Raw genomic sequence first — 21,650 nt, forward strand, 5'->3', positions numbered from 1 at the left:
AGCAGCACCTTTCAGAGGTACTCTCTCATGCTAGCCCATCCATTCTTAGTCTATTTATTTCTCCTCCTTTCTCTGATCTCGATATTTACTCCCTCACCCTTTATTGTCTCCTATGCCGAGTTTTATGTAAAAGCATAGACAACATCAAACTCCAAAATGGAGCCCCGTGTCAGATCTTAACATAAACCATAATTGTAAGGGACTGTGGAGAAGATTTTACATGTATATTGGATCATAATAAGCAATGTCACAAAAGGATCTTCTGAAACTACCACATTGCACAAGAGTGCCCCAGCCTTACACAATAGCTATGTCTGGAAGGATATTTGCCCGACAATTGCTTGTTCAACCTTGGACTGACACCATTCTTATTATTGATCCCTGTAACCATGATAATTGTTTCGAAGTAAATTATGGATCCCTCCCCTTTGAAAACCCTTGTCTTCTTTTCCCTGCTTGAACATGCCGGTAATTTACTGTGACATGCCCACTCCCGTGGCAATGTTCATTCCTGATTAAATCCATTATCTTTGGAGAATCTTTGTTTGTTATTTGGGTTGACAATGGGCATGTCTCTTTAAAAAAATGTCTAGAGGTTCTAATTTGTATAAAAAGTAATGTTCCATAGAATCCATCCTGGTTCTGACTTTTCCCATTCAAATCTATGCTTTTAAATCCATCCGTGTTGATTTATGTGTATCCAGTCCACAGCTTCTCGTTGTTGCCTGGCATTTCATTCTCCAGTACATTTCACTTAATTGCCATCCCAATGATGGATCCCTGAGCTTAATCTCATACTATTAGAACTGATAACAGCATTGGTAAACACCCTCATACAGGTTTCCTTACAAGGCATGTGCAGTTTCTTGGGTATGTAAGTGGAAATAGAATTCTCTTACTTCTGTAAGAGGTACATTATTTTCTTTTAGCGATGTCAGTATATTTTTGCTGTTTTAAAACCCCTTTTCCTGGTCTTACAGCATAAGCAAAGATCTTCTTTGTCTTGCTAAATGGGCCTTCAGACAGCAGATCTACTTCTTTGCTGTTATGCAGTAAGTCTTGATGGCGTCAACCCCTCCTGCCTCTTGTAGAGTTGACACGATAGTTTCTGGAGCTACAAGTGGCCTTTCCTTCTACTAAGATTTAGCTGTATTTTTCTTTTGAAAGTTTACTATTGTGTGTGTGGGGGGGTATCTCACATATAACTCTTGATTTTAAAACATTGGCCTCCTTTATATCTAAATAACATATCAGGTTTACCAAAGACCCAAGTGGAGGTCAAGAGAATAGCAAAGGGCAAGATGTAACTGTCCTGCCTCTGGGAGTTATATAGCAATTCTCACTTGAGCACAATTGTTGCTCTGGTTCCTTTTATTTCCTTAGAGTAAGATGAAAATTTGGGATGAAGTGCATGTTTGGGTGCATTTGAATACTCAGGCACCAACTAGCCAGAAAGCATTTTTGGTATCAGGAGCTTCTGTGGTCAACTGTGCACTGTGCACCAAATTTCATGTATTTCTAGAAGTATTCAGAAAGCCTTTCATTCTCATAAGAAAAATGTGCATTTGAAACCTTGGAAGTCCCAGTGATGCCAGTATGGCTTTGTGTATGTAAGCTGCAGGGAAGGAAAGAACAGACTTCCAATGAAGACACCATGCAGCAGCAGACAGAGCCGGAAGGCGGAAATGATCCTGATAGTCCACCTCCTGCTTCTGTAATAAGCACCTGAGACTGTGAATGTAGAAAGAAAACCATGGTGTGTGTGTCTCGGCTTTGGAGGTTTCTGCTGGCGACTGCCTGGCCATTGCTTTGTGCATGTAGAAGGTGGTGGGGGTGGTGTTTCTGGAGGAAGAACTGCTCACTTCATGGCCAGATCAACTAGCACATTTAATTTAACCTCAACCTCCCACAACATCTCAGAGATTGGACCCAATGCACTGAACTCCTTGCCCCTGGTGTAGCAACCATGGCCTTCCATCCAGCTGCCATTAGAATTCTCATTTCCACCTAGAAACCAAAAGAGCATAGTCTTCACTGTCCATGTTTCTATCCACATTCAGGTCTTCTTAGTCCTGTCACAGCCACCCATGAAAACCCTCTTTACAACACCCTTTTAGGTTTTAGCTAGCCTGCTCCTCAGAGCTTTTCCCAAATCTCTCGCAAAGCAATTTAGAAGGTATGTCTACATTGTCAGGCAAGACAGTTAGAGCAGAGCTCACTCCATCTCTTGGTAGCAATTTTCTCTGATAGCTTTCCATTACTGAAGAAGAGAAAAGGTATCTACATGTAGAAAAATGCAAGTAGACTCATATTTGTCACCATGGACAAAACTCAAGTCCAAGTGGATTAAAGATCTCAACATAAAACCAGATACACCAAATCTGTTAGAAGAAAAAGTAGGGAAGAGCCTTGAACTCATTGGCACAGGAGACAACTTCCTGAACAGAACACCAACTGCCCAGGCTCTAAGGTCAACAATTAATAAATGGAACCTCATGAGGCAGAGAAGCTTCTGTAAGGCAGAGGACACTTAAAGAAATGCTCAACATCTCTAGTCATCAGAGAAATGCAAATCAAAACAACTCTGAGATTCCATCTTACACCCATCAGAATGGCTAAAAATCAAACATTCAAGTGACAACACATGCTGGCAAGGATGTGGAGAGAGAGGAACACTCCTTCATTGCTGGTGGGAATGCAAACTAGTACAGCCACTTTGGAAAGCTATCTGGTGCTATCTCAGAAAATTGGGATTAGGGCTTCCTCATGACCCAGCTATTCCACTCCTAGGAGTATACCCAGAAGATGCTCCAGCACACAACAAGAAAATTTGCTCAACCATGTTCATAGCAGCCTTATTCATAATCGCCAGAACATGGAAACAGCCTAAGTGCCCCTCAGTAGAAGAATGGATAAAGAAACTGTGGTACATATACACTATGGAATACTACTCAGCTATTAAAAACAAGGATTTTCCAAAATTTGTGGACAAATGGATTGAACTAGAAATGATCATAATGAGTGAGCTAACCCAGAAGCAGAAAGACTCAAATGGTATATACTCACTTATTACTGGCCACTAGCCCAAGGGACAGGTCCCATGAAAGTCTGCACCTACCAGGAAACGGGGATAGAGGTGAGGACATCCTATTGAGACTCTAAATGAGAAAAATATAGGGGATAGGCAAGTAGGGGGACCCAGAGGGTCCTAGAAACCTACAAGAAGAACATTATGATGGGTAGATCTGAGCCCAGGGATTCTGCTTGATCTCAGGCATCAACCAAGGACAAAACGTGCAGTCATCATCAAACCCCTACCCAGATCTAGCCAAGGGACAGAACATTCTCCACAGTTAAGTGGAGACTGGGGACTGACTTTCACAGGATCTCTGGTGCCCCATATTTGGCCATGTCCCTTTGTTGGGGAGGCCCAATGGCACTCGGAGGAAGGATAGCGGACTACCAAGAAAAGTCTTGATACCCTAGCACCATATTCAGGGGGAGGAGGTCCCCCACAGCCACAGTCATAGGGAAGGGGGATTGGGGTGAAAGTGGGAGGGAGGGAGGAATGGGAGGATGCATGGGATGGGATAGAAAATGAGATGTAATGTGAATTATTTTTAATTTTCAATAAAAATGTGTTATTAAAAAAATAGATAAAAAAAAAGGCAGAGGACACTGTCAACAGAACAGAGTGACAGCCTACAGCCTGGGAAAAGACCTTCACCAACCCTACATCTGACAAAGGTCTAATATCCAAAATATATAAGCAAACTAAAAGAAAAAGACCACATGATCATCTCCTTAGGTGCATTACTGAACACCCACTTTCCACCATAACCTCTTTCTACAAATTGCTATCTGAGTGACAGATTTGCTTTTTGAGCAAATTAGGGCAGCTTCCTTGTGCCCCATAGCTACCAGCTGCTTCCTTGAATTTGAGAGGTGGCATGGAGTAGAGCCAGGAAGGGGAAGGTAGATAGCCCAGGAAAGGCCTTCGGGATACATGTAATACTCATCCATCACCTGGTCCAGATTGCTTGCAACCTGAAGCCTTGTTCTTAGAGACAAATGGCAGGGACTGTTATTTGGATAACACCGAACAACCAACCAGATGTTTCTGAATCTCCTGTCTCAAGTCCAGGCTATTGTGATGTTTATATTTCACCCTACCAGGTCTTGTGGATCTGAATAAATACATTCTGGAGAAAGTATTTGAACAAACACCGAAGACTCCAGAAACCCTGGCTGTTGGCCCAAACAGAGAGCCCAGCAGAGGTAGTTTTGCACGGATCCACACTCTCTCTTCCTTATTAAATTCAAACATTCATTGAGGACATTGAACTGATATTTTTAACCAAAATCCAAACAAGACTTGAGATTGGAAAAATAAGACAGATGTTTTGATAATACTGTAGTCTTCAGCGCTCTGTTTAGGGCTTTGAATAGGATCTTTTGGGAAAGCGCTGCGGAATCTACGAAGAATGCATTCCGTTCTGGCCTCCCGAGCTCCTGTTCCCAAGGGTCAGCGGGCAGCAACCTATAATTACCCCTCAAGTGGTTTTAATGACACAGGAGGGGATTCTGAAATCTTAAGTTGGACAGAGCAGGCGCCTTTCTTCAGTTGGGTGTGGTTCACAAATCTTCTAGCTTTTATCCCTAGATAAAAACAGTCTTGAGAATTCCCGAGAGATGAGAGTTCCTGAAGATGGAAATAGATGTTATCTATTTTAAACAGCATGTTACCCTGGTCTTAATGATCGCCTCTCCCCCTCCCCACTTCCATTCTGTGTGAGCTTAGGCTTCCCAGATAGAGATATCTGGGGTGCTTTTCCGTGTTTCTTGGGAAATCTGTGAAGGAATATTCTGAGCCTCTCTAACTGGTGTCCTCTCTGTTCCTGTTCCTGTCCCCGACCCTGTTCCTGCCTCTGTCTCTGCCCCCCTCTCTCTGTCTCTGTGTCTCTGTCTCTGTCTCTCTCTGTTCATGTGTTCATGCATATATTAGAGAGAAAGTGTGTCTGGGGAGGTGGCAGTCAAGTGATCATCCTAACCAAAACCCTCCCAGGTCCCCCAGCCTCCTGACTCTCCTATAACTAGGCTGATCAGACTAACCTTGCCCCTGGGGCTCTAGGAAGCCATGGCCGCAGAGCAAGCAGATTTTGTGGGCTGGCTTTCTAGTCTGCAGTGCCCTCCCCTAGGCCAGTTCTGTCTGGAGCGTAGACACTGGCCAGGCTGCATTTCCCCGAGAACCGGCAGAGGGAGCAAGGAGCTGGAGCCAAGCACCTCCAAGGGGCTCAGATGGCGTATTAGCAATTCTGATTTCCATCTGTTTCTCTTTCTGACACCAAACAAAGAAAGGAAGGCCCCTCCTTAAAGCTGTAGGTGGATTACTAGCCCTGATCAGAGGAGCTCAGTCTCCCTTGGACTCCACACTGTGATTAGTGAACTTCCTACAGAGGATGGAAGTCCTAGCAAGGGGAATCTGCTGCCCACACCTCATCATGAGTCCCCACATGATGAATACACACCGGGAGGAAGGTAGCCTCCCAAGAAAGTGACCCTTTGAGGAGACATGTTTTCAAGGACCAATTTGAACAGAGCCAGGTGAGAGAGGCGTGGGTGCTCACCAGAAGGCTAAGTTAGATAACAGGATGGACCTTTTGGCTGGTGAGAGCCGCTTGGCATGGGGAGAGCTTGTGAAAAAGCTCGAGAGAAAAACCTCACCCTTATGGTCACCCACTTACTCTCCACTTATGGTATGATCTACACTGTAGATGCACAGGGGGCGGGGCACAAATTGTAAGGACACAGTTGATGGCAACTGACTAGAAGGACACCCATAGGATGCCACTCAGACTAAGACACTAAGCATTTCTTGCATCCCCAAAACTTCTTTTGTGTCACTTTTCAGCTGGTATCTGTTCTCTGAAGGTCATCACTATTCTGTCTGTCTCTGCCACCCCTGATATCTTGCCAGTTGCTGCATTCATTGGCATACTCATCTTCGAGTTTGACTGTCAACGCTGTTTTGGGCACTAATGGTTCCTTCTTTGTTGACTCTGGAGAGCATGCCGCAGCATGAGTATACTGCACTGCTGTCCATTCTTCTAAAGAGTGGATTTTTCACTTGATCAGTTCTCCACCATCACAAATGGAGCTACTGTGAGCATACGTTCTTGCATAGGTCTTTGTGACATGTGCCTTCTTCCCTGTTGATTATGCATTGAGAAATAAAGCTGCCGTTTATAGGACATGTTTATGTTTAGCATTAGCTGATACTGCCTAGCAGTTTGGATAAGCGTTGAAACAATTTTTCCTCCTGTAAATGGTGAGGGGTTGTGTTGGGAGGGCTTTGAAGCCAGCACCATTTGGCTGTCACTAGCTCCTCGCTACAGCATTTTGCACATTTTCCTGTAGGCTCCACTTAGGCCAACACCCTGCCCTGGCCATGCAAAGGGGATTAACAGGATGTTGAGTATAGATGAAGTAAAAGGTTGGGGTGGTCCACAGTTGATGCTATGGATAAGTGATGCTTGGTGCTCTTGACTTGAAGCTGTGCTGTGCTTGTCATGTGGTGGCTGATATAACTTATTGAACCCTCCCTTAGCAGGGTCTACTGTCTTTACTACAATTCAAAAGAATTCAGTGTAATAGGTAACATTGTCCTTGTTTGGGAACTGAGGAAGCCTTCTTCATGGTAGAATACTCTAGGTTCATAGCTGGTAGGGGGAAGGGCGGGGACTCCTGCCCTTGTCTAAGTACAGATTTCAGTCTCTTTCATTTTGTTGTGCTGTTTAGTCTTTAGAAATAAATATGTTGGAAAACCCCAAAAGTGTATGTTATGGCTAGTTTTATGTCAACTTGACACAAGCTAGAGTTACCTGAAAGGAGGGAACCTCGGCTGAGAAAATGCTCCATAAAATCTGGTCATAAGGCATTTTCTTAACTAGTGACTGATGGGGGAGGGCCCAGCCCATTGTGGGTGTGGCCATCCCTGGGCTGGTGGTCCTGGGTTCTATCAGAAAGCAAGCTGAGCAAGCCATGAGGAGCAAACCAGGAAGCAGCACCCCCTCCATGGCCTCTGCATCAGCTCTTGTCTCCAGGTTCTTGCCCTGTTTGAGTTCCTGCCCTGACTTCCTTCAGTGACGAGCAGCAATATGGAAGAGGAAGCCAAGTAAACACTTGCCCTCCCAACTTGCTTTGTGGTCACGGTGTTTCCTTGCAGTAATTGAAACCCCCAACTAAGACAGTGTACAGATTGAAAACACAAAGGTGAGAAAGCCATGGATGAAGCTGCTGTTCCACCCATTTCTTCCCTTTTGAGGCAACCACCATTAGCTCTATGTGTTTTTAAAGAAGGTCTGTGTATTTACACACAGAGACACTCTAATGTCCTCTCTTGTCCAATGCCTTGCTTTCCTCATAGAGCAAAACATGTCAGATAGCTTTCCACTTGGGAATGTGCAATGGCCACTTTTTTCCCCCATAGCTATATTAAGTCAATTAAGTGTTATTTTGATGGACATTTTAAGATATCTCCAATTGTTTGCCATCATGAAAAATGTGGTCCCAAGTATCTGTATGTATAAAACTCTCAATATGCTGGTGTATCTGGATGGCAACTATCCAGAGCGAGGTTGCTGTTGCCCTTCTTGAGTTCAATGGTTGTCACAAACGTGCCCTCCATGGGGATCAACCTCAGAGAAATCCAGGAGACGGCCACCTCGGACAACTTACATATTCATTATCACACAATGGGCAGACCCAATGCATTCCGTTTGCTCACCGTGAATGAAGAACTCTGTCTCTAGCAAGCATAGCAGGTAATTCCCATGGCAGCTGTCGGCTCCTCCACGTGCTCTGTAGCCCTACTGCAGTTTCATTCTTTAACTTCTCTCTGATGGGTTGGCTCTGGTGGGAAAGACTCCAGGTTTGACAGGAAGGTCACCAAGAGGAAGTTCTTTGCCACCTTCGTCCATGCAGCTCAACTGTGACAGCTGAAGGTTGGTGTTTCTCACATCTGTAGTCAAACTCCTGACTGACGCAACTTAAGGGAAGAAGGGTTCACTTTGGCTCATGGTTGCAGTTCGTCACGGTGGGAAGGGTATGAAAGGAGGCAGGAGCCTCCGGGGATCCTCACATGCAGGCTGTGCAGGAGGCAGAGAGCAGGTCCAGGCTATAACTTTCAAAGCTTAGAGTGATCTACTTTTCCTAGTAGGCCCTACATCCTGAAAATCCAACAGCCTCCTGGAGCCCCACCTACTGAGGATAAAGTGTTCAAACACGGAAGCCAATGGAAGACATGTCAGAGTCAGACCCTAATGGTGTGTGACTTCCGTGATCACTATGTGCCACAGACATCTTCACCAGGTGTTCACAAGCATGTTGTTTCTTGAGCCTTTACTCCTCAGGCCTTTTCTAGATTCCTCTCTCTTTCCCTTCTTCCTTCTTTTGTGCGGTCCTGGAGCCTAAGCCCCAGGCCCTTGGGATTGCCACAGAAGTGCTGTGCTAAGTGAGATATACCCTCAGTCCCTCGTTATGCCTTAAAAAACAAAGCAAAACACTCATGTTCAAATTCTCCTAAACTGAGAAACAAACATCAAAAAGAAAATCTCAACATTGTTAGAAGACAACCCAGTGGGATGGCCAGAGGTGGGCAACAGTGAACTCACCATGAGCAGTCTCAGATGAAGGCCAGAGGCAGGTGGAGAGCTCCTTAGTGTCAGCCATGGATGCTGTCTCTATGGAAGAGTTCCCTCCTCCCTGCACCCCCTTCTCCATCCTCAGGCAGTGGCGACAGAGAGAACCCTTCTCCAGGAGAGAAGGATTCTGCCAAACATGGGCTCCATTTATATTTTATTGACTTATTAAATTGAGATCCAAATGTTTCATTCTTCTCTATTACATTTATTAATGGAAATCAAAAGCTTCTAAGAGTAATGCTTATTGGAACATATGGTCAACCAACAACCTCCAAGAGCCTGCGGCTGAGAATCATGGGAAGACAGGAGGCTGGGATTTTAATAAACATTTGGTGTTTCCTGCCCTCCCAACAATTGAATAAAAGAACTGCCCTCTTATGGGGAAGAATTGTCCAGTCAAAATCAGAAGACTTAAGGAAAAACCAGACGCAGCCTAGGGCATTAGTAATGTCTGAAGCTGTGGGCTTCAGTTCAATTTAGCCTTGTCATGAAGCGCTCTTCAACTTTGATTTATTTCTAAGTAGTTTTGATAGATTTTTCTGGAGGTTATGAATATTGGGATTCATAAGAGACCCTACCAGTACTTGGTTCATGGATAAAGGAAGCTGAATCTCTGAAAGATGAACAAGATGTCATGGCAATCATTTACAGAAGAGCTCAGATTGCAACAGATGAACAGAGAGTGAGGCTGATGGACTCGGCTTGCCAGAAAACATTTAAGGGATAAGGCTTGGGCTTTGATCTGAAGGATGGATGGATGGATGGAGTCTGGCCATGTAAAAAGGACGGAGAACCTACTGAGTTAGGGAGTTCCTGATGATGTGTGGAAAAAAGATGAGAATGGTCCCAGAGATAGCAGACATAGTAGTGTGACTTTAAAGAAAGGCTCACGTGGCATGGTGGGAAATAAAGTTAGACGTGGGGATGGGGCTTTGGGAGAGGATCCCTAAATTATTCTTCCATTGGGGGTTAGTGCTTTGGGGTGATCAGAACATAAGTGGTATTGCCTAAAGATGCTTTAGTGATACAGAACACTGTGGATCTTGAACTGGTCCAGCAACTCTTCCCTCCCAGCATCCCCTGTATTGTGCTGTCTAGGCTGGCTAATTCTATTTGGTGTGAACACAATTCTGTGCACAGGAGGTTGACAACCATCGCACCACACCACACTCCAGCTCTGTCAATCAGACTGCCCAGTGTTCTCCAGGGATCAAAACTGTCCTAGCCGAGCTTCGTTGTCCTCCAAGGTAGGTGCATCATAGCTTTCACTTAAGTCTCAGGACAGCGAAGTGACTTCTTTAGTGTGACTTGGCTAGACAATGTTAGAAATAGATTCTGAGCCCTTTGAGGGAGGCTGTTTAGGGTCAGAAAGAGAATCAATTCCAGCAAGGAGCTGAGGAGAAAAGTCCTCTGAGTTAGATGCCCTGGAACCCAACTTTTTGACTGTGTCTTGCTAAGTGGCAAGGTGCCAGTGCCCTACCCAGCAGGGAGGAGCAACTGGCTAACTATAATTATATGAGGATAATAACTCTGAATATTTATTTAAAAGTCAAAGAAGAAAATATTCATTTTTCCACACTACTAGGCTCCCATTTCAGAAGCGATTATTCAGTGTGCTTTGGATTAAAATGCATTTGGTAGCTTGAAAGTTGATAGGCTAATAAAAAAATGATTTTCCTATAATTCTAGAGATGATGTTTACTCTTCTCCAAATCAAATTCAGGCCTCACATGACTTCTGTCACATCTATTGATCTGTCAGTTTGTCTCTCATCGGAGTATTATGAAGACAATTTATAAGCCCAAACACCTGGTAAATCAGTTAACAATCATGTTTCCTCTCAGGGCGTCTTCCCTGCTTTTTCCACCTGGTTTCATGTTGTTTCTGAGCATTCCATTATTTATTCAGCAAAGTGATATTGCTAATTTGATAGTGCTGAGTTTGGAGCCAGGGACATGGAGATTAGATAGCTCTGCACTCGATAAGATGAAGTCTAATGATAGATCCAAAGAAAGCATGTGCGCCAAGCACTCCTTCCCTAGGCATTCTGTGAGTATGGTCGGGCTTCCCTGTGCGATGGAGTGCCAGGTGCTCCAGGAAGGAGGCACCGAACATGCCAGGGCCCCGGACTGTGGCAGCTTGACATGTTGGGAGGGCTGCATGTCAGTCTGCAAGGGAGGAAGTCAGCAAGCATGCAGCACCGAGTCCAGGCAAGCTGCGCCCCACAGGGTTTCTATATTTTGGGCTCCCAGTCCAGCGTCACTTTACGTATGTCAAGTCCTCTTACAAAGCCTCTCCCAACACTGCCTGTCTCTGTTGTTTCTTGGATGCTCATGAATCTCAGGACCCAAACCTTCATTTTGTTAACCTAATATTTGTCAGTACAAAACAGGTGCTTTCAGCCACTCACGAGGCTGGGTGCCGAGTCCAAGGCTCGTATTTTGGACAATTTAATAAGACTAAAAGGCGCTCCCCCATGTGTGTATGGTGTGTGTGTGTGTGTGTGTATGTGTGTGTGTGTGTGTATGTGTGTGTGTATGTGGGGGTTAAGCTCAGGGGTAGACCATTTGTTCAGCATTTGCAAGGCCTTACATTCAATTTCCAACACCGAAGTAGAAGAACAGGATTAGGAGGAAGTGGGGGTTGAGAGGGAGAAGGGGAGCAGGTGGGTGGGTGGGGGAGTACCATTTTGCCCTCCAGCCTGATCCTCCTCCTTCTGTGTCCCTTCTCCTGCTGAATGATATCCACATAATTTCACATGTCATCAGAAAATTAGGCCTCATTCTAGAGGTCATTTTTCCTCCCTAGTCATATCAAGCCCAGCAGGGGCATTCCGTCAGATTCGTTTGAGAACCGGACGCTGCCTGTCCATCTTCGTTGTTTGTTTGGGATTCACTTTCTTTCACTGAGACAACCCTCTCCCCCTTACTCACCATCCCTGTCTCATGGGGAATCCCAATATATTTTAAACCTCCAATCCTGACCTTGCCTTTCTTTACTTAGCACCATTCAGCCAAATTTCCAAGGTGACATTTAAAACCTTCGAGTAAAATCTCAAAACGCGCGTCACAGCTTCACCACTAGCCCTCATCCCAGTCCGTTTCTCAGTAACAGAGACCATGCAGTGCAGGGTTCTACAGAGTCTGGTGACTGAACCAAGTGATTCTGTGCACACGAGGTGGAGCGTGGCTTTTAGCTCCGAGTTGGATACTAGGCCCCGACACCAACCTAGTCAGCCTGTTTCTCAGATTGATGGGGTCTAACCTGAGACCTTTCTCCATGTTCCGACATTGCTCATTTTCTGTCCCAGAGAAGAAAAGGTGAATTCCCTGTCCTGTCAGCAGATCACTATCGAATGTTCTGTCTTATCTCTCTACAGATGCCAGGCACGCATGGCCTTCCTTTTATTAGCAGGCTTTGCTGATCTCATAAAAAGAAGACTTGGGGCTTTAGCCTAGTGTATTTGTGAGGAAACAGAGCACTAATAGATCTTTATTTGGTGCTAATAAATCGATGTAACCCAGCAATGTTTGCTGCACTGTTTACTACTTGATTAGCGGCAACAGTATATCATGTGCTAATACATTTAAAGTGTAGAAAGGGCTTCCTCATGTGGCATCTCATTTTTAATTTTCTATACCCATGGAGTTGAAACACCAGCTTCAGCATCTGAGAGGCAGAACTGGGATTTCAGCGAGAGCTTAGTGGGTTCTCACCCCTGTGCCCACCAGACAATGGTTGTAAAGTCTTCTTTGGACAATTTCCTTTTGTAACGCTGACATTTCCAAAGTGATCTCCTGTATTTTTTTCTTTTCTTTTCTTTTTTTTTTTTATAGAAAGAGAGCATTTCATTTTTCCCTTCCATTTCTTTGATTTCTTAACTTACTCTCACTGGTAATTATTTTGCACTGGTAAAAATCATTTCAAAAGATAGCAGCTAAGATTACTTTTCTGCTTGGGAACTGTCTAAAGATTAGTCAGACATAGTGTCTCAGTGTTTAGCACCCAGGGACAGTGTCCACATTATTCCCTACCACTTTGGAACCCTGTCAACTGTCTTCAAGTTCTTATCAGAATTTCAATTCTGTTAGATGTGTTTTAAACAACACATCTGTAGTTAACATTGCCACACTAGACTGAGATTTCTTAGGAAGGTCAAGTTCCTGGCACATGCCTCTTACTGAAAAATTTAAAATTTCTCTGAGTTCCTAAGGCCATCCTTGCTGTTCCTGGGTGTCACAAGATCCTTTCAGCCCAAAGAACTCTGTCCACCAGCTGCATGGCTTTCAGAGAGTTAGTTCTTCACACTTCACCCATGACACGGTGCTGGTGAAGATAACAGCTAGCCCAGAGTTGTTGCTGTGCAGATTGAGGACTTACTTTACTCAATAGGTGCACAGTAGTCACTTGCTTATTGAATCATTAACTGAATCAAAGTTAATCAGAACATACAGAAAAAGCAGTGTGGAATCACACAATGACCAAGGAATTAGCCCATGTGGAGATTTGTGTATATAGTATAAAACTTAGTGTATATAGTATAAAACATGACATAATGCTGGTATTTAGTATCATTAATAAATAAGTTTCCTGAGAACCAACTCAACAATATAGGACTTTGCAGACAGTTTGATATATCTGTAATGGGTCAGATTTCCTTTCAGAGTTTAAACAAAGAGCAATTAAAAAAAAAAAAGAAAGAAAGAAAAATAGACCTAATTCTTTTAGCACTTGGTTCCCTAAGGAATGAGGTGGGGCATAAGCCTAGCAGATTGTGGGTCATTTACTGAGTAGCCATGAAATCCTCTTAAAATCTAAAAATCTCTTTTTGGATTTACCTTTTCATTTAGAATAAGCCTCTAACAGATTCACAGGCTGCTGCAAAGGCCTGTGTCTCCATCGTCTAATTCCTCCGAACCTTTGCATGGTGTGTGATGGGAGTAGAGTGCACAGCCCCAGCACTGACATCAGTACAGTGGTGTGCAGTTCTCTCTCTGAGTTTTACCCTCCAATCTTTGAGAAAGTGGAGGCTGGCTTTCAGTAGAGACAGTGGAAAGGCTGCCCCAGCACACACTGGCCGAAGTGCAACTGGCCGGAGTGTATCGGCCCCTCTCCTACACAAAGGATCCTCACAGGTTATGCACACGTGAGCAGGCAGGCTATCCGGGCTTATTAGAACCCTCGGGCATGGAGGAAGTAGGACATTTCAGACCTTGAGAATTATGTACAGGGTTTCCAAATCCTGACTTGGTGTTCGCACTTCTGCTTACTTGGACATAATTTAACTCCTTGGGACTGTAATTCTTTAATAGATCATCAATTCTAGTCTGCACTTGGTGCCTTTGTTGGGGACATGGTCACCGTGTTCCAAGGGCCCTATCTAGACTCCCAAGAAGGAAGAAGTGCAGAGCCAAGTGTGGCTGAGACACCCACCACGTAGGCCTGTTTATGAAGCTGCAAATAACTCGCTGACTGAGGTGTCAGCGATGGTATTTTATAGGGTTTAGAACACCTCATAAAGGACTTTTATTCAGCATGCTTAATTTTAAATAGGCCCTTAAACTGTAGGGCATCCAAATGCCAGTGTTCTTTGAATATATTTGTATGCTTTCTTCAAGGAGAAAAGCAGCAGCAAGGGCCAAGACGGAGGGAAATATGAGGGCCCTGTCCTCAGAGCTTCCAACAGGAAGGGCTAAAGCCAAGTGACGATGTTTCCCTGATTAGCGGGGATGCCGCAATTAAGGGCTGAGCTTGTAGCATCATCTTCATTCTGCAGGGGGTGACAGGCCATCCCACTAGAAGGCAGCAGGTTTTGTGTGACTATAGAAGAACCTGTGTGGACTCAGGGACTGCTAGGTGCCAGATTCCTGTTAGTACTTAATCTAATTTCCCACAACCAAGATAGATGGGGATTTTACTTGACTGGCCCACCCAAAGGGCCAGGAGTGAGGCTTGATGTATCAGCAATAAATTCAGACACAGGCCCAGGGCAAAAAGGGTTTGGTATATGTTTGCCCTTGTGGACTCTCTAGGAATGGTCTTTTTAGCACGTGATAGGTTGAGTAGCTAAGGATTTGCAGGGCAAAATGAGATCGTCATCATAAACATATGACCAGAGCCAGGTCTGTGGTGCCTGACCAGTGTTAGCTCTCACTGTTATCTTAATGTTCCCATTACCAAATGCAGAGCACTTCCTGTGTCCAAGGCACTGTGCCAAGTAGCTTGGGAATCTTAGCTTTTTGACCATCAGAAGATGGGAGCATTGTCATGTGACAGATGGCAGATCATAGTTGATGTACAGAGAGGTTAGCCACGTTATCCAAGGACACACATCTAGGCCATGGCAAAGGCTGGGGCTCAACTGCAAACAGCCCGGCACTGTGGCTTCTTTTCTGAGCATCATTCTGTGCAGCTTGAGTTGGTTGAGTGATTCCCTATGATTACTGTTCATACTGATGGGCTATCGATACTGCTGTGTCTAGACCTGGGGGCCTCTCTGCGCTGGCCCCACCTGGAGAGGTGTCAGATCACATCAAGGGTATCATTCCCCAGATGTGATTCATTCAGAGGGACTAAGATGAGGGTGGAGAATGCATATTTATAACCTTATTGTAGGTGAAGTTGATGCTACTTTTCTGAGATGCCTCTCTGAGCACTATGGGTAAAGGAAGGCTGGCGTGACCTCTCTGATACCCAGCAGGGTGGGCTGTCAGAGCGTCTCCACAGTTCTGCCCTTCAAGTTGTCCCAGTAGAGTGGTGTTTACCCCCTCTGACCCCTCACTTACTCCTGCCCTTCTTTTTCTGACTCTCTAGGCAGCCCACGGTTGGTGATGCTCTATTGAGCCCAGGGCCTCTATCATGGGTACATGGCACATGTATCTGTGTAGACACATAGTCTTGGGTTCAGAATAGTCCCATGGCTGCATTTTAATATTACAGTGTTGCTCTCTTGAAATTTACATGGAGGAGCTGAATATTGGCTCACACCTGGCCTCAGCTTATTTGTTTCTCTGGTATGGATTCTCAGCTGCCTACCATCCACTTTCAAGGGTCTTGCCTACTCTTCTCTCCTCCCCATGCTTGACAGCTCAGGAGGAGCTTCCTTGCCTTGCTAGGGAGAAGCCTGTGGTCTGAGATCACCTTCTGACCCAAAAGGTCTAGATGCAGGAATATCAAGGGCTAGGTTAGTGTCTCAGTGTGGGTTGGGTGGACACTACTCTCTGAGCCACATGTGCCACAGCACATGTAGAAAGAGACTTACAAAGGCCTCACAGCACCTTAAACCCAGGTGCCAAGCACGTCCTGATGTGGAGGAAGCAATCTCTTGAGGATGGCCCATTGGCTACGAGTTGAGGCTTTGATCCTGGAGATCTGATTGATTTACTGGCTGTTGGCCAGTGCTTGGCATTTTCATTTTGCTCTGAAATGTGCAAACTCTGTAGTTGCCCCAGTGAAACCTCTAGTTGAGTAGTCCTGCACCATAGCTGCGGGGCCTGTAGTGCTCCGGACTGTGTCTCTTCTTTACATCTTATGCATGGTACTGGCACACAGTCGGAGTGCAGACATGGAAGAGGAAACCGACTCATGTGGACTCTGTAGTTCTCGGCCTTAGCAGTGAAGAATATGAAGGTTAGTAAGTCAAAGTAAAGTCTCTATCTGGGAACTGTCTGGAGCAGAGATCATGAAGTCTTCTTACTTTGGCCCATTTTCTCATTCATATATTCATTTATTCAGAAAATCTTCCTGGGATGCTCCAGAGGTCCAATCAATTATCATGTAGTATTTATACAGAACATCTTCCTAAACCGCGAGGACGCTTAACATCAGGGACATTAGAGGTGATAGGGCAAATCTTTTCATCCAGGAGCTCATTCTACAGTGAGAAAGGGGGTGATAGCAGAGACAGAACGAATGTAGCATGGCAACTGCTCTGTGTGTGGGGGGGATGTATAAGGAGGGAGCAAGGGAGACAGATGTGATCTGCTCAGATCCATGGTCACCTCCTTCTCCAAAGTGTCCTTCACAGTGTGAAAATGACCGAAGTTTAACATGAGAATCCCATGCACAATTGATGTCAAGAAAAGATGAGAATGGTCCATAACTGTCTGCATGAGAGGACCCTACAGACTTTAGTGTTTGAGGAGGGAAGAAAAAGACCATTTCCTAGTGGATGTTGAGAACAACTGTAAGGATGTATTTTCTTTACTGCTAAAGATGGTGACACTAAGGGAAGGGAAGGCTGGGTTGGGAGTCTGCTTCTGGGTGAAGGCGCTGCATGAAATCCCTGACAGGAAAGGGTACAGCTCATACCTGCATGGGGCGGTGGTTACATTCAGCTACATGCTTGTGAGAAAGTCAGGCAGCTCTGGCCTGGACCCTTAAGAACACAACTCCATGAAGGCTCATGATCACGTGTTTACAATGATTGAGGCATGCTTGGCCTGGCAGCATGCACATCACAGTCACATGTCACTTCCATCCTGGCTGGACCTAACAAGTGGGCAGGATACTTGGTCCAGCTGTGTCTCTGGAAGCCACCAGCAGCCAGCTTCTGATTCAGGTATCATTTGTCATGTGAGATCAGCACGCCTGCAGCGCTGACAAGCTGCCCAAGACAAAACTGGTAGCTTTGTAAGATGCGCAGAAGGCTCGGCAGGTATTGTGGTGATGGGAGGAGGTCGTGTCACTTGGAAGAGTGTGTTTTCCTTCCAGCCATTCTTTACATCCACCGAGACTCGGGCTGTCTTCATCACCCATTAATTAGCTCATTCAAAAACAATATACTAGACACCCACAGATGTGTCAGAACTCCACGGAAGTGCCAGGGCTCTGGGCCCTTTCCCATTTTGTGGGGGCTTTTAGACCAGAGATGAGACAGAGTGCTGCACAATTTCAAGGCTCTGCTAGGAGTCTGCCTACAGGAGAGGGGTGTGTGTGTGTGTGTGTGTGTGTGTGTGTGTGTGTGTGTGTGTGTGTGTGCGCGCGTGCACGTAGAGAAAAGGTGTGGAGGAGTTTTGAACAGGATATATAGGGCTCAAGAGAGACTTCAGAGAGGAAGGAAAGAGCAAACTGAAGCATGAGAGGTTGGGGATCAACACCGAAAGGTATTTCTAAGAACACTGGATGCATGCATGGAGATCTGGAGTGATGTCTCGGCTCTGATAGTCATCAGCTGTGTGGGCAAGCGGCATGATGTTTCTGAACTTCACTCCTCTCACCTGCAGAATAAGTCTAAAGAAGCAGACCTTGCAGCAGCTGTCCCTAAGGTGTGGTGATGGACGGGCTGATTCTTAGGTGGGGAGGGAAAGCATTCTCGCCTCTGGGAATGGCAGGTGCACAGATGTGCGGTGGTGAAATGGCTGGCGCCTGGCCAATTGACGGGAGAGTTGAGAGCAGAACTGAGGTAGGAGGGCAGGGCGGAAGGTCATGAAGCTGGAGTGGAGGGTGCTTTTGAAGAGCCTGTTGTCACAGGGGTGTCGTTGAGAAGTTTAAAGCCAAGAAAGAGCAGTGTAAGAAGGGCCACTGCCACCTGAGTGGGCTGAAAACACTTTTTGGATAGCCTGTCTCTTGATACAGATATATAGAGAGGTTGAAATGAGGGGAAGGATTATGTTCCATCCCCTTTTCTTCTGCTGATGTTGTTGCCTCTATGGGTATTGGGTGTTGGCCCATTGGCACATCTCTCCAAAGGTGAAGGGACCACAACAGTAGCTGTGTGCCAGGGAACGCTCTCGAACGGAGCCATTTTTTTTCCAGAGTAAGTTAAAAATTGGCACAGGGAGAGAAGCAAGGCCCAGTTCACTAATTAGGCTAACTTCAAAACAAACAGTGTCTATGGGCTTAGCACATGGTGTGGTGGAAATATCAACACGTATAAATGGGAAGGCATAGGAGCCATATGTCAGCTGCCTCCACCCACACAGCTCCTCCAGACACATCCGTTCATCCCGTGTCATCAGAGGATGAGTAGCAGGGAGACAAATGTCCAGATCAGTAATGAACAGAGGCAAAGCTGCCCTGTGACAGCTGTCCTGGGACCTCTGCTCCTGCTGTGGGTACTGCCATGGCCAATGGCAGCCTGTCGGCCTGGTGGGCAGCCTGGTCTGTCTCAGGATCATTATTAGGCTCACAAGGAAGAGTGCTAATCATGGGATTAGAAGTGCTGGTCTTAGTGTTGAGTTTTCCCTATTGCAGGCTAATCCAGGGCAGGTGTATCAGTCATTTCGACTGTATGGTGCAGGTGTTTAATGTTTACTCTATGAGTAGGTATGGACCTCTCATTTCAGCAAATGTTTCCTAAGCGCTTACTTTGGTTTAGACTATGTACTGGGCTGATGAGTTGGGGGGTGGTCTGTAAGACCGGCCCTAAAAGGTTCTCTCAGTCTAGCTGGAGGGAGAGCCCTATAAACAGGTGTTCCAGTCTAAGATGGCATGGGAACCAGCAGGAAGCACCTAAATCATCAAAAGAAAGAAACTTCTGGAATCATCTGTGTACCTGTGTGAATCAGGAGACAAAAGTCACGTGTTAGAGTGATGTGTGACATGGTTGATAAAGAAGGTAAGGAAAGCAGTTGACCAGAGATTAGCTAATGATGGCCAAGAGCTGCCTCTCCAAAGATGATTCCCTACCCTCATTACTTTTCAACCAGCCCTCAGCACACAAGACCCCATGCTTCTGTTCCATGCTCCTGTATCTTCTGTCTTCAGCACTGAGAGACTGGTAGGATGACAGAGCCATGGTACCCGAATCTCAGGGTGGGACAAGCTAGGTGGATGCTCGGTGTGATCCAATAATGATGCTTTCAGGATTAAACGAGCGAGCTTATTACGGACACAGCAAGCAAAAGCAGAAGAAGAGAGCAAGCAGCAGAGAGAAGCTGCGGCTAGATCATAGAACACCACCCAATCAGATGCTCAAAGCACCGAGTAGAGATGATCGAGAAGCCCAATCGAGAGAGCAAACAAAAAGAACCATCAACAGCCGACAGCTGTCAACTGGAGACTTCCCGTCCTGGCATCTAGCTGGCATTCTCTTTTTTCCTTTTTATTAATTCATTCATATTACATCTCAATAGTTGTCCCATCCCTTGTATCTTCCCATTCCTCCCTTCGTCCTTCTCTCCCCCCTTCTCCCCTCCCCTATGACTGTGACTGAGGGGGACCTCCTCCCCCTGTATATGCTCATAGGGTATCAAGTCTCTTCTTGGTAGCCTCTAGCTGGCATTCTTGGTCATGACAGTTGCACTCTGAGTGATGTTCTTTATCAAGGAAAAGCTAGCAGCACCAAATAGAGAGCATCATCAAATTGGGGTGGACTTAAAACCGTCCAGCAGATACAGACTGAGGCCGTAGCTGAAGTTTCCACTTGGGAATCTCAGGCAGAGGACCTTTTCTGTCACTTTGATGGGTGAGCTCCCCATGGGTTGACATGTTTACATTGTGGGATAAACAACAGTAGCGTCTACTGGAAATGGCTCACAATATTACTGTTCTCAAGAATACATTTTTTTTGTTTTGTTTTACACTTGAACCATTTTGCTGTTTTCTTCCTCCACCATAGAGTCAGGGGGCCAGACTGCCATAGAAAAATATGTTTTGGAAAACATTTAGGTGAATATATGAAATAAACATGCTGAGATCTGGGACAGGATTGCTCCCAGTGACTGCATTCAATATGCTTAAGCAACACACGATAATTTACCAATATACTGTATATTACAGAGAAGTTGCCTCAAAGAAAGACACTTCTAGAATCCCGGTGTTGTTTCTACTAGGGCATTATATTTCTTTCTTTCTTTTTTCTTTTCCCTCTTTCTTTTTTTTTTCTTTTTTTCTTTTCTTTTCTTTTTTTCTTTTTGGTTTTTCAAGACAGGGTTTCTCTGTGTAGCCTTGGCTGTCCTGGACTCACTTTGTAGACCAGGCTGGCCTCGAACTCACAGTGATCTGCCTGCCTCTGCCTCCTGAGTGCTGGGATTAAAGGTGTGCACAACCACACCCATATATATATATATATATATTTTTTTTTTTTTCATCACAGAAAGCGTAAATTGTGCTGATCTGCAGAATTCTAGACTGCCAATGAGCTCCGGGATGAGCAGGAGGTGAATGCCCTTACACTGGTTAGAAATGAAGAAAGAAATGTTAAAAATCCGCCAAAATGACAGAGGTAGCAGGCCCACACAGCGCTGATAAAGATCTATCTTCCCATGAGAAGACCAACCTTTCCTTAGGGCTTCGGGGCTTTGGGTGAGAGGGCAGCAACACTGACACAGTAGGCGCTTGCATCATGCCGTCCGGGATGCCTGGATCAAGTTATTTTGTTATTACCTGTGATATAGCTGGGATACCTGCTGTATCGCCTGTGAAGGAGGTACTCACGTGTTTCAGGGAAGGAGTTACAAGTTTGAAGACAGGAAAGTGAGAAACGGGGAAGCTGGGGTTTAAGTCTGGCTTTGCCTTAGTCACTACATATTCTTAAAAGAGAGCCCATCCATCGAGGAACCAGATTCCAGTTCTTGAGTGGCTGTCGTTAAGCGTGGATGAAGGACAAGTGGGGAGACCAAGTTAGAAGGAGAAGAAGATACACTACGTGCCCCCTCCCCTCATGCAAGCCACCAATCTGTTTGGGACAGTCACTGTAGACCTAGCCCCAGGAGGAGGCCACTCAAAAGAAATATTGCGTATATCCTGAGGACAGCAGAGCTGTTATGGGCTTGCAGAAATGAAAAGAAGCTGCCATGTCAATTTAAAGAGGGCCTTGGGGGTTGTAGTGAAGAGGATGGATGGGGAAGATACATCTGGAGTGGGGGGCGGGGAACAGTTATGATGCATCTGAGGGAAGGACCTTTACTGGATGCTATTGGAGAAACAGAAATAGAGAATGTTTTGGTCTTGTCCAAACATTAACTGGGTACCAGACCTGGGCAAACTCCTGGTAGATGTTTTTGT

The 21,650-nt window shown here is 45.4% G+C and overlaps 1 long non-coding RNA gene across 2 annotated transcripts in view; it reads left to right on the forward strand.

The window, feature by feature from the left end:
- Positions 1-21,650, forward strand: part of LOC311580315 — a 41,975-nt gene that overhangs the window by 10,973 nt on the left and 9,352 nt on the right. The gene's annotated exons all lie outside the window — the stretch shown is intronic.

The sequence above is a fragment of the Acomys minous genome (assembly GCF_964271855.1).
Source record: "Acomys minous genome assembly, chromosome: 13".
In the NCBI taxonomy this organism is placed as follows: Eukaryota; Metazoa; Chordata; class Mammalia; order Rodentia; family Muridae; genus Acomys; species Acomys minous.